Raw genomic sequence first — 13921 nt, forward strand, 5'->3', positions numbered from 1 at the left:
ATTATGCTTGTAATTGGCAATAAGTAGTTCAGGGACAGATAAATTTCATGTAAAAAAACCTGCTATCCACAGTGAATGTAATTTATATTATATTATAGATAGGTAGATAGATAGATAGATAGATAGATAGATAGATAGATAGATAGATAGATAGATAGATATGGATATGGATATGGATATGGATACACACATACTACCTTTTTATATGCACAATCAACAAGGAGAAAGGGTAAACAACTCTTATGAAAAAAAAAGAAAACAATATTATGTTCTTGATGATATAACAGTGGTGGGACTCATCTCCAGGGGGGATGAGTCTGCCTACTGAGATGAGGGGACCGGTTGCTTTTGTGGTGTGGAGACAATAACTTGGTCCTCAACACCAATAAGACAAAGGAGCTTATAGTGGACTATAGAAGGAACAAACATCCAGCCCTTGCTTATCAATGGAGACTGAGTGGAGCAAGTAACCAGTTTTAAGTTTCTGGGTGTTATCCTAAAAGAGGACCTGACCTGGGGTGCCCACATTGCAGCCCTGGTCAAAAGGGCCCAGCAGAGATTATACTACCTGAGATTTCTCAGAAAACAACAACTGAATGAAAAACTGCTGGTGAACTTCTTCCGCTGCACCATAGAGAGTATCTTAGCTTACTGCACCTCTGTATGGTTTGCCAATTGCACAGTGGCAGATAGGAAAGCACTCCAGAGGGTAAATGTCATTGCCCAGAAGATCATTGGTTGCCCTCTCTCCTCTTTGGAAGAGCTTTATAGCTCCCACTGCCTTAAGAAAGTTCAAAATATTCTCAAAGATCCATCTCATCCTGGGCACCCTTTTTTGAACTATTATCTGGCAGACAGTACAGAATATTAAAAACAAGCACAAATAGGTTGAAAAACAGTTTCTATCCTAGGGCAGTAGCTCTTTTGAATTCTGCTGTATAGCGCAGTATTGGTGCGGTGTCAGGAGTTTTCAATTCAATGTGTGGAGGGTGAAGGATGTGTATTTGTATTTTCATGGTCATGATGTGCACTGAAGATTGTGTTTGATTTCATTGTATGAGGTGTTACATTTTTTTACTGATGAATGGATGACAATATTACTTACAAACTGTGTTATATCCCTAGATAATTGAGAGAACAATTTTACAGAAGTAATTTTTTTGGATTCTCAAATTGCTTTGTCACATTTACAATTTTCTTCTTTGTTATATCTAGAGTCATCAGGGAAACTGTTGAAGGAAAGATACCTTTTAAGAAACTCATGGGAAAAGGTATTCTAGATACACCTCCATGATAGTCCAATTAACTTCTTGTTCCTAATTAGCACTTCACAGTGGATAATTGACAAGAGGAATGAGAAATAAATATGAAGAAAAGACTGGCACGATGGGCCTTTTGATTATGGGAAATTCGAAGTTGTCATACTTCTCAAATCATTGAGTTGCATTTAGAAAACTATGTGAGAGAATTTTCCTAAAGTTACTACATGGTGTATTTGTTTGCTCTTGCTAAAAAAAGTTAATAGTGTACTAGAAAGAGGTTTTTTTTTTTTTTTAATTTAGGTCATATGATAATTTGAAAATGTTACCTAGAAGAAAAGGCACAGTTGTTAATGCTGCTCAAATGCATGCCATTCTTTGGGATTCTGAGCTGAGAATGGTCTTGATTTTTTTTTTCTAGATCAGAAGTTCTATTTATTAATGAAATATTAATAAAGTACCCATTTACGTACACATATCATAAATCTGAATTGAAAAACAGTAAGTGGATTATTTATTATACATGTTATATTTTACATGTTATATTTTACATGTTATATTTTAGGGGAAAAATCATACCTACTTGACATTCTCTGATTTTATAAGACATTGCTCATCTATCTAATATGTATAGTTAATTGGACTGATAGATTCTAAAATGAATTTGATATCAGTGGAATCAGAGTATTTCATTGGTACCATATGCTAGTATGGGAAATTAAATCAACACACTGTAATTCATATTAATTCCTTTTAGATCAAAACAAAATTAGATCAAAACAATTTGATCAAGACAAAAACCAAAATAAAATAATATGTGAAACAATTACAACTGATCTAATTAAAATACAAGGCAGACAGAAGCAGAAGATCTAAAATTTAGAGAGAATGAGTCCCTATCTGTGAAAATCAGTAAAAGCAGCAGAATCTATACTGGGTAACAAAAAAGCAAAGATGATGGTCAAGAAACTGCAGTAAAAGCTGATGTGACATCATAATATATATTCTAGTATATTATCAGTAACCTGGCTAGTAATAAATGCCTGTGATAAAATACAGATAAAGCCTTGGTGTCTTTTATCACCCTCTGCACCAGTGATGAGATTCAGCCAGTTCGCATCACTACGGGAGAACCAGTTGTTAACTTTCTGAGCAGTTTGGTGAACTGGTTGTTGGAATGATTTGAAACCAGTTGTTAAATGATTTGAATCCCACTACTGCTCTGTACTATATATAGCAGGATACTTTAGATGAAATAAAAATGTGCATTTCCTTTCCTTCTTCATTCAGAGCCCATAAATGTATTGAAATATTTATTATTTATCACATTTAAAAACCACCCATCTCTCTCACAAAGAGACTCTAGGAGGGTATACAAATACAAATTAAAAACATAAAAACTGTATATTAATTTTAAATAAGTGGCAAAGATAGTTAAAATTCAATGTTAAATATTAACTGAAAGGCAAGGAAGGGGCTTCAGAACACATAAGCCCCATGGCTGCATGCTATTAGTGAACTCCAAGAAAAATATTGTAAATCAGGAGTGCCAGACTCACGTTGTCATGGTGGCATCATGTGATGTATTGGGACTTTTTTCCCCTTCACTAAACTGAGCATGGGTGTGGCCAGCGTGTGATGTATCTGGCCCGCAGGCTGGGAGTTTGACAGTCCTGTTGTACACAGATATTTTTTCTCCACATAAAAATTGATACTTTTTATTAAAATCCATTATGGCAAATAATTTTGAGCATGCAAGCCATTTGTGATCCTGAAAATGTAGTAATTTTGTCAGATATATTTTAAGCAGAACACTCCTGCTTAATTCTAAAACACAGAAATCTGCTATTGCTGGACTGGGAAAAGATAACCTAGGAAAACAAACCACTATAAAATATTTACTAGCCATTTCTCTTCTCTGTTCTTCTGGATTCTTTCAGAGTCTTAAATCAAACAATCTTTTACTATTTGTAAGTACTTGACTTTGGATAGTTGGAAAGTTTTACTTTGTGCTTTGTCTTTATGAGGTCTAATGTTTGTGCCAGAAAACCTACTTAAATAATATTACAGTATTATCCGAACCTTGAGCAGTTTCATAGAAGTGTTTAAAATACTGTCTCTTTCAAAAGCCACAACTTACATTGTTCTAATTATTATTGCTAATGATGATTGCATACATGCAAGTTTCCAAAATGGCCCAGTAGATAATTTGTGTAGGAAGCCTATCATGAATTCTCAGTAGATTAGTGTACAACCCACTGTGATTTGCAAACCAAGTTTATGGCTGAGGAAACACCATAACATATGTTTTATTCAGTACACTATGAATTGCTGAACATAAATTTTGAAGTCAGGAAATATAGCAAATGGCTCTGTCATATTTATTTAAAAGTAAAGTTTTTAAGTTGGTTTGCTTCAAGGAATACTTTTTATGTTGATTTGTCTGTCTACACCAAACTTCTCTGTAATTTTATAGTTTAGAAAATTCCACTGAAGTTCACAAACATTGTCATTAGTTCAGGTTCTTCAATTGGTCATTGTAGTCAAGCATAACATCAGGTTTTAAAGAGTGAGCACTTGCTTATTTACTGCAATTCAGAAGAAAAGTATTATAACAGTCTATATTTTTATATGTTATATAAATGAATGTAATTGGGTAGCTTCATCTGATATCTTTTAGATATGTGGGATTACAATTTCCCATATACCTAAAAGATTGCCATAACTAACATGACAGGATGTGCTCTCCTATTTGGAAAGCTTAGTTGATAAGTTTTCAACAATAAACTTCTGGAAGCTAAAAAAGAAAAGAACAACTAATGCTGCTCAGCAACAACAATAGAACAATGATTTCCCCTCTAAAAAGAAAATGTTTATGTCTGTTTTTGATCTCCAGCATTGCTTCATTGTGCTTGTCCTAGTTTTATGGTTCATGTTCAAGTATAATGCAGGAAGAAAGTTATATTGTAAATGTTCAATTTAGGGTTATATTCTCTTTTGAATGCATAATTCCCATTAGTGCTACTGAGAATTATATGCACGCACCTAGGGAAGAGCCATATCCCTAAGCTGTATTAATAATGAAAAAAAGAAGTAAAGATAAAAGAACTGCAGTCATGCTGTTTAAAATCTTTGCTCTTGTGGCCTACTCTTTTACTTGAATTCCTGGGTAGCCAAGCCTTGCTGCATACCAATGAATATACTTTATTCCACATCAGTGTCCTTTGTGGAAAATGGGAATAATCATTTCAATTTGTTTACTGCAAAAAGAAATGTCTAAATCTTTTGCAGTATACAAGCTCCTTGATTTTTTTTTTTTTTTGCCCTTTCTTCCTCTGATTCAAGTAAGATAGAAATAAGGTTTGAATCAGCTTTATTTTACTTACTTATAATTTATAATATTGCTTAGTTGAATGACCTGAGGCAATTTGCAGTATAACTGAATGAAAACACTATCAAAATCAATAGTTGAAACCTTAAAATTGTATTTCTTGTTGTGTTCAGTGAATGTTTGTCTCGCCAAATTCCCTGAGGAAGAGGATTGCTTTTACCAACTTCCCAAAGGATAATGTGTGAGGACTCAAGAGACAGATGTTCCAAAAGTAGCAAGAGAAAGCCAGGCTATTGGCCCAACTTTTATAATCTAACAATGGTAATGGCAGCTTCCTTTCCTGGCTGATTATGTAGGATTTTAAGTAATGTTCAGAACCTTCAGGTACAAGCTTTCTTTTTCAACTTATAAACAAGGAACTGCATTTCCTCAGTTTATATGACTCTTCTGGATGAGGGAGAGCCCCAGAAGTTAATCTGCAAAATCCTCCATATAAATCAGCTAGGTAAGTTGTCCATAAGCTGTTTTCGAATTTAAATGGACAAGTTTCACTTCTTAAACACCAGAGTATGTTCTTTACTAACCTAAAAGAGGCCCATTTCTTCACAATGTTATTCCTTTTTGAAGTTCTGTGCTGTTATTGGGACATCATTATTGTTGAACAACAAGGACGAGAGTTGCTGGAGGTGAGTTAAAATAAGGAAGGGTGGAGTATGGTTTTTTTTTAAAAAATGATGGAGAAACATTACAGGTGAAACTCAAAAAATTAGAATATCATGCAAAAGTTTATTTATTTTAGTAATGCAACTTAAAAGGTGAAACTAATATATGAGATAGACCCATTACATGCAAAACAAGATAGTTCAAGCCATGATTTGTCATAATTGAGATGATTATGGCTTACAGCTCATGAAAACCCCAAATCCACAATCTCAGAAAATTGGAATATTACATTCAATCAATAAAACAAGGATTGTACATAGAACAATATCGGACCTCTGAAAAGTATAAGCATGCAGATGTACTCAGTGCTTGGTTTGGGCCCCCTTTGCAGCAATTACTGCCTAAATGCGGCGTGGCATGGAGGCTATCAGCCTGTGGCATTGCTGAGGTGTTATGTAAGATAAGGATGCTTCAATAGCAGCCTTCAGCTCTTCTGCATTGTTCGGTCTCATGTCTCTCATCTTTCTCTTGGTAATGCCCCATAGATTCTCTATGGGATTCAGGTTAGGCGAGTTTGCTGGCCAATCAAGCACAGTAATCCCACAGTCATTGAACCAGGTTTTGGTGCTTTTGGCAGTGTGGGTAGGTGTCAAGTCCTGCTGGAAAATGAAGCCAGCATCCCCATAAAGCTCATCTGTGGAAGGAAGCATGAAGTGCCCCAAAATCTCCTGGTAGATGACTGTGCTGACCCTGGACTTAATGAAGCACAGTGAACCAACACCAGCAGATGACAGGGCTCCCCAAATCAACACAGACTGTGGAAACTTCACACTGCACTTCAAGCATCTTGCAGTGTGTGCCTCTCCATTCTTCCTCCAGACTCTGGGTCCTTGGTTTCCAAATGAGATGCAAAAGTTGTTCTCATCAGGAAAGAGGACTTTGGACCATTGAGCAACAGACCAGTTCTGTTTTCCTTTAGCCCAGGTAAGACACTTCTGATGTTGTTTGTTGTTCAGGAGCAGCTTGACAAGAGGAATACGACATTTGAAGCCCATGTGTGTCTGTGTGTGGTGGCTCTTGATGCACTGACTCCAGCCTCAGTCCACTCCTTGTGAAAGTCCCCAACACTTTTGAATGGCCTTTTCCTGACAATCCTCTCCAGGCTGCGGTCATCCCTGCTGCTTGTGCACCTTTTTCTTCCACACTTTTCCCTTCCACATAATTTTCTATTAATGTGCTTTGATATCCAACGTCTTATGCAATTACCTTTTGAGGCTTTCCCTCCTTATGGAGAGTGTCAATGATGGTTTTCTGCACAACTGTCAGGTCAGCAGTCTTTCCCATGATTGTGATTCCTACTGAACCAGACTGAGAGACCATTTAAAGGCTCAGGAATCCTTTGCAGGTGTTATGGCTTAATTAGCTGATTAGAGTGGGACACTTTGAGCCTAGAATATTGAACCTTTTCACGATATTCTAATTTTCTGAGATTGTGCATTTGGGGTTTTCATGAGCTGTAAATCATAATAATCTCAATTATGCCACATCACAGCTTGAACTATCTTGCTTTGCATGTAATGAGTCTATCTCATACATTAGTTTCACCTTTTAAGTTGTATTACTGAAATAAATAAACTTTTGCACAATATTCTAATTTTTTGAGTTTCACCTGTATGTTTCTCAAAGTTGTGATTTTACTTTGTTAATTCTAAAAATGTACTATATTTATTTGATATTGGGAGTTATAATTGACTATTTGGATTTGTTGTGGGAAGCTGAAATCTTCCCATTTTAATAGATTCTGATTGGGCATGATATGCCAGCTGATTTACAAAAAGCTTTTGTATTTTTTTAAAAATATTCTTTGACCACAAGAGGGCACTAAGAACAGAAGAAAATGAAACAACATCCAAGGCATCCAAGCCAGACAGATTGCAAAAATTTGTTTGGAGTAATATTTAAACAAAACAATTAATTTTATAGATCAACTATGTTACAGAGATGTCATGAAAGGGAGCAAGAAATTACTCAAGTAATTTGAGGAAAGATGAGTAAATCAGAGATGGAACCAAATGCAGAAAACCATTGAGGCTACTGCACAAGTACTTGACAATAAAAATGATTTAATTGTAATTTTGAAATATACAGTAAATCTGATATCCACAGTACCTATTACAAAGATGTTTTAACTACAAATGCCCCTGTGCAACTTAGAAGAGTTGCAAGCTAGTCTACAATCCTCAAGAAAGCAAGTTTGGGATCTCTACTTCAACATTGAAATGAAAATGGACGATGTTGATATACTTGTTTTAAAGAAACAAAATCAGGTGATCCTCTAGGGTCCATGCTCACAGAGAGTCTGCAGATGAAATCAGATCCAAGGTCACTATCACCTGCTCATTCCAAACAATATTAAAGGCCTTGATTGAGTTGTGAAACAAAGCTTCAGGAATGACTGCAAGTACCCTCTTTAACTTGGCTGGGTCCCTCAGACACCTGGAGTGAACCAGTTTAATCAGTCCTTCTTCCCTGCAGTGAAGAGCTTTCATCCATGAGAAGGGACTGATGAAACATCTGTCAATATCAGATCACTTCACCACAAACTGAGACAAAGAACAGAGCCCCCCAGTGAGTTGGACCATTAACAGCTTGAATGAGGCCCATAATCAATTTGGTTGCAATAAACCCTAATATATCCACTAGTGCTTTCACCAAAAGTCTGGAGAACTCCACTGCCAACTCAGCCATAACATCAAGCAGTTCAGACAGGGAAATTGCTGTACAACAGTAAATAGCACCAAACATCTGATCCTAATTTTAAAAATAGGGTATGTCTTCTGGTTATCTATGGAGCAAGCTCCTGGTAGCCACAAGAATCTCAGAAATAATAATAGCTAGTCTATTATAACCCTAAACAACCCAACCAAAGAGCCACCAAGACCACACCCACCAACACTGACAGAGTAAGCCACTAAAATATAAACTGAGAGGAAATCTTGCTTCCTATAAGTACTGATGATGTTGCTTAATTTGGGTAATGAAACATCTACAACAAAACAACCAAGCTTAGAGAGCACTAAGGAGCCCTCATTTCAACCCTGAGCTACAAATATTCTCCTTTGTTGGTAATAGCTAGTTTACCACAATTGTCCCAGAATTGCAGCTGATCCTACACCCGAAACTTGATGGAGACATATCCAAAAGGGAGAAAATCCTTTTGTGTTTAGCCAGTTTCTGAAATATATACCAGATTGGTGTTCTAATCCTTGATCTAAATTAAATGTTTTAAATCATAGATGAGAGAAGCTTTATTACCTTTATTTTCTGGCTGTAATTGGGGATGTGGAATATTTGAGAACTAAACACTAGAACTGAGCACAGGATGCTGGAATGTAATATTGACCACAAGTAGTGAAACTGCCTCCCCCCAAATACCAGTGGTCTCAGCAATATGAAAAACATTTTACATTTTTATTTTATTATCTTTAGTACAATTCTCTTTTTTGGAACTTTGGCTATTATAAAGTAATGCACAATGACTTTTTGAAAATACAGCACATATAACTAAACATCCTGAACAGCATGATCTCTTAATCAGCTTATGTAAGTTTTATTTTATGCTATTCAATGGCTCAACAGGTTAATTAGCAGTCACTTGTTACTGTTCAGTACAATCAGATCAGCTTTTTAAAACAATATTTTTCAATGTGTTAACTCTTTCTTGCTTAAAAGTCTGTGCTGACCAATTGGCCCCCATCTTCACCCAAATCTTCAATAAATCACTAGAGATGTGCTATGTTCCTTCTTGCTTCAAATGCTCTACTATCATCCCAGTGCCAAAGAAGCCCTCCATCAGGGAAGTCAATGACTACAGACCAGTTGCTCTAACATCTCTAGTTATGAAAACCTTTGAAAGGCTAGTGCTGTCCAACCTAAAAACCATCACGGATCCACTATTAGAACCCATGCAGTTTGCATACCAAGCAAATAGATTGACAGATGATGCTGTTTATATGTCTCTGCACTACAACACCTTGAATTCCAAATACCTATGCAAGGGTTCTCTTTGTAGAATTCTGTTCAGCATTCAATACCATCATTCCAGACATTCTTTTAATTAAACTAAACCAGCTAGTGGTACCTGAACACACTTGTAAGTGGATCATAAGCTTCCTAACAGACAAGAACCAGCAGGTGAAGCTAGGCAGAATCACAGGGGCACAGCCTTCCCCCAAGGCTGTGTGCTTTCTCCACTTCTCTTCTCCCTATATACCAATGACTGCATCTCAAATGATCCATCTGTTGAAATACTGAAGTTTGCAGATGATACAATAGTGATTGGTCTCATTTGAGACAACAATGAATCTGCATACAGATGGGAGGTTGTATGACTTGCCTCATGGTGTGAACAGTACAATCTGAAACTGAACACACTCAAAACCATAGAAATGGTGGTAGACTTTAGGAGAAACCCTCCAATACTACCATCTCTTAAAATACAAGACAACACAGTATCAACAGTAGAGACCTTCAAATTTCTAGGTTCTATCATTTCACAAGACCTAAAATGGACACCTAACATCAAAAACATCATCAAAAAAGCACAAAAAATGTTCTTTCTGCACCAACTCAGAAAGCTCAAACTGCCCAAGGAACTGCTGATATGTTCTATAGAGGAATGATTGAGTCTGTCATCTGTACTTGTATAACTGTCTGGTTTGGTTCTGCAACCCAACAAGACAGACACAGACTTAAGAGTGTAATTAGGACTGCAGAAAAAATAATTACTACCAACCTGCTTTTAATTGAGGACCTGTATACCACACAAGTCAAAAAGAGGGCTGTGAAAAATTACAGACCCCTCAAAACCCAAGCATAAACTGTTTCAACTCCTACCCTCAAAACGATGTTGTAGAGCACTGCACACCAGAACAACTAGACACAAGGACAGTATTTTCCTGAATGCCATCACTCTGCTAAACAAATAATTCCCTCAACACTGTCCAACTATTTACAAAATCTGCACTATTATTACTATTAATCTTCTCATCACTCCTTATCACCCATCTCCTCCCACTTGTGAATGTATGATTGTAATTTTGTTGCTTGTATCCTTACGATTTATATTGACTGTTTCATAGTATGATTTGATTGCTTATTGTACTGTATGACTATTATTAAGTAATGTACCATATGATTCTTGACAAATGTATCTTTTCTTTTATGTACACTGAGAGCATTTGCACCAAGACAAATTCCTTGTGTGTTCAATCATACTTGGCCAATAAAGAATTCTATTCTGTATTATTTTATTATCATAGAATTGTTACCTTATTGCAAAGCTTCAAAGGGAAATTTGGTAGAGCATATATTTATTTAAGCTATATTGGTGGGAGGGAGGTGATGCAAGAAAGGAAAAAGAACATTTTCTGGCTAGTAGCCTAAACAAAGCATTATCCCAACCAAACCTAGTTTATCTCCATGTGTCATCATTTAGAATCTTATAATAAAGTTTATGCAATTATCTGCCTGTCAATTATTCTGAATTTTATTTTCTTCCATAGAATCTTTACAATAAATTCTCAATTTGTATTTTACAATGTATTAATTTAAATTCAACTATTATTATAGTTGTAAAGAAATAATAAAAATTTAGTCAAGCTTTGATTTCAAAATTTGCTTTTGTTTTAGGAAACTTTTAATCTCCTGCCATACTGATAGATTTTTAAGACACTAATTCTAGATAGTAATTTCTTTATATTTTGTACAATTTACACACACACACACACACACACACACACACACATGTGTGTGTTTTCGTAGATTTTCACTGCTACAGGTATGCAGGTCTTGGCATGTTTGGGAAACAGAAGCCAACAATCAATTTCCCTTCCTAGATGTATTAATTTACAAAAAACCCAATGGCTCTCTTGGACACACCATCCACCGGAAGAAAACACACACCAACCACTACTTAAACACACAATTCCACCATAACCCTCCGTAACCAAGAGCCTCATCTCCAGAACCAAACACCTAACCGACAAAGACCACCTGAGAACAGAATTACACACCCTCACTAACGTATTAATTTCCAACAGATTCCACAGAAGCACAATTACCAACCTAATCTTAAGGGAGACACCCCCCCCCCAGAAACTGAGGCACAGAACAGGACAATGGTATTGCCCTCCCCTACATCAAAGGCACCACAGATAAAATCAGCAAAATTCTCCACAAACACAATATCAAAAAAAAAAAAAATAGACCAAAAAAATAGCCAACATCCTAAGAAACCCCAAAGACAAGATCCAGCTAGAAAACCAAGGAGTTTATGAAATACCATGCAGCAATTGCCCAGCCACATACATTGGACAAACCAACAGGAGTATAAATGCACACATCGCAGAACACCAGAACACAGTCAGAAAAGAAGAAAATACTTCCTCCCTTTTCCAGCACCTTAAAGCCAAAGGACATGGAATTAATTTTGAGGGAACCAAATTAATCTCCAATACTGAACACTTCAACAAGAGAATAATCAGGGAAACCATTGAAATAGAGAAACACACCCATAACATGAATAAATGGGATAATGCCTCCCACCTACCAGACATCTGGAAACTAGCTCTTATCAACAAATGAGTCCCAGCCACAAAAACCAACACTGGACCCAAAACAACACATGACACCACCACCAGTCTCCCTCACCAGACTCAGACCCAAACCCATCCCATAGATGAAAGACAACCACTGTCGAGAAACCAGACCATGGCTGCATCACCAGCTGCCACACACCCCGACCCCCAAACTAAGCAAACGGACAGATGCCATGAACACATATCCAGGCCTCAACCTCGGAGCCAAACCAAAACCTGGAACGTCATATCACAGCCACCCGGTCAGGATATCACATCATGGAACTAAGGAGGTTACACCACAAAACCTCAGGATGTTGCAACACAGCCAACGACCCAGGAGATTACAGCACAAGACCCAGGATGTCAAAACAATAGAACTCAGAAGGTCATCACACAGCCCATTACCCAGGTCGTTGCAACACAGGAGGCTGATAGACACACAGCCAATACCCCAGCCACACATGTTCTTACGAATAAGCCAGCCAATCTGCAAACATTAACTCCATCAACAAATCAAGAAATGACAACACAGCCAACCTCCCCACCAGTATTTATAGAGACGGCAGCTCAGATCATGCTTTGCTCGCACAAGCACGAAGCTGAAAGCACCAGCCTGAAGATGGCAAGTGGGACCTCGTCGAAACATTGCCAAGATACTCTCAATCTTACATGGGAAAAGACCTGAACATGCCAAGACCTGCATACACACACACACACACACACACACACACACACACAAATATACATACCTACACACACACACACACACACACACACACACACATTACTATATATGTATAAAACTATATATATAAAGCTATATAGCTTTATAGGTATATAAATATATATCAAACTATATATCAAACTATATATATAAAACTCTCTCTCTCCATTTATATATATATATGGAGATATATACATATACATTACACACACATCTATACTACATAACTGTACTACATACAGAGAGAGACACACACACAGACAGACAATGTAGTCAATGCAGAACAAAGAAAAATATAGGAGGATCTGTGACCAGTTTGTTGGAAACATTCTTAAGATATTTTTCCTGTGTGAAATCATTTTAATGTGTATTAATTTGGATGTCTTCTTTAAATTAATAAAGATACATTTATTAAAAAGTATATTGAACAGATAAAATGCATGCATCATAAACTTGAATAGTAACAGCTAAGCTGTTATTTACTGCATGCTTTTTATTCTTAAAGTGTATGGTGTTTTGATATTGGTAAACAAATACATTTTACACTATAGAAGAAGAAAAATTACTGATGGATTCTATATGCTGAACAAGTAAGTTTCCTTTTAAACTACAAAGCAAAACAAATGTAGAAAAAAATGCAAAATTCTTAGAATAAATAGATAATTCACCACTGGGGTGCAGTACTGCTCTGCATCAAAAATTTTCTTTTTCTTTTTTATGGATGCTTTGCTAAGAAGAAATATAAACATCTGCAAGCTTGTATTACATCTATTTCATCTTCTATAGCATGATATGCAGTGCCAATATTTTTATTTCTTATGCAATTCCCTGTTTAGGAAAGATTAGAATAGTACTTGAAGTTAAAAAGAAACACATGCTTTATTTTGGAATGGGTGAGTATCTCAGTTATGGTTTTCTGACTTTCTGTTTCTCAGTTCATTCTACAACACATTTTTTAAAAATAAAATCAGCCTGAATGTTTATTTAAGGATTATTTAATAAAGGAATTTCCCTTAATAGAGATAATAATAAAAATAAAGTCTCCTGCAAGTTAATTCCTGATGCTTTCATAGATTTGAAACTACTTCATAGATGTAGTAGTTTTCTTGTCAGAAATACAGACAGAAAAATACATTTTTGTTTGTCATTACTTGTTACTTATTCCATAGCGTCTTTTGGTCTCCCAGTCTGGTCCATAGCTCAGGTATTCCTTGGAAGTTTCCAAATATTAACTAGATTTGACCCTGCTTGACTTCCAGATCTGGACAAGGTTGGTTAACTGCTCCTGTGAAGAGTATAGAGT

The sequence above is a fragment of the Pseudonaja textilis genome, chromosome 7, assembly GCF_049901715.1.
Source record: "Pseudonaja textilis isolate UNSWEBS1 chromosome 7, rPseTex1.2, whole genome shotgun sequence".
Lineage (NCBI taxonomy): Eukaryota > Metazoa > Chordata > Lepidosauria > Squamata > Elapidae > Pseudonaja > Pseudonaja textilis.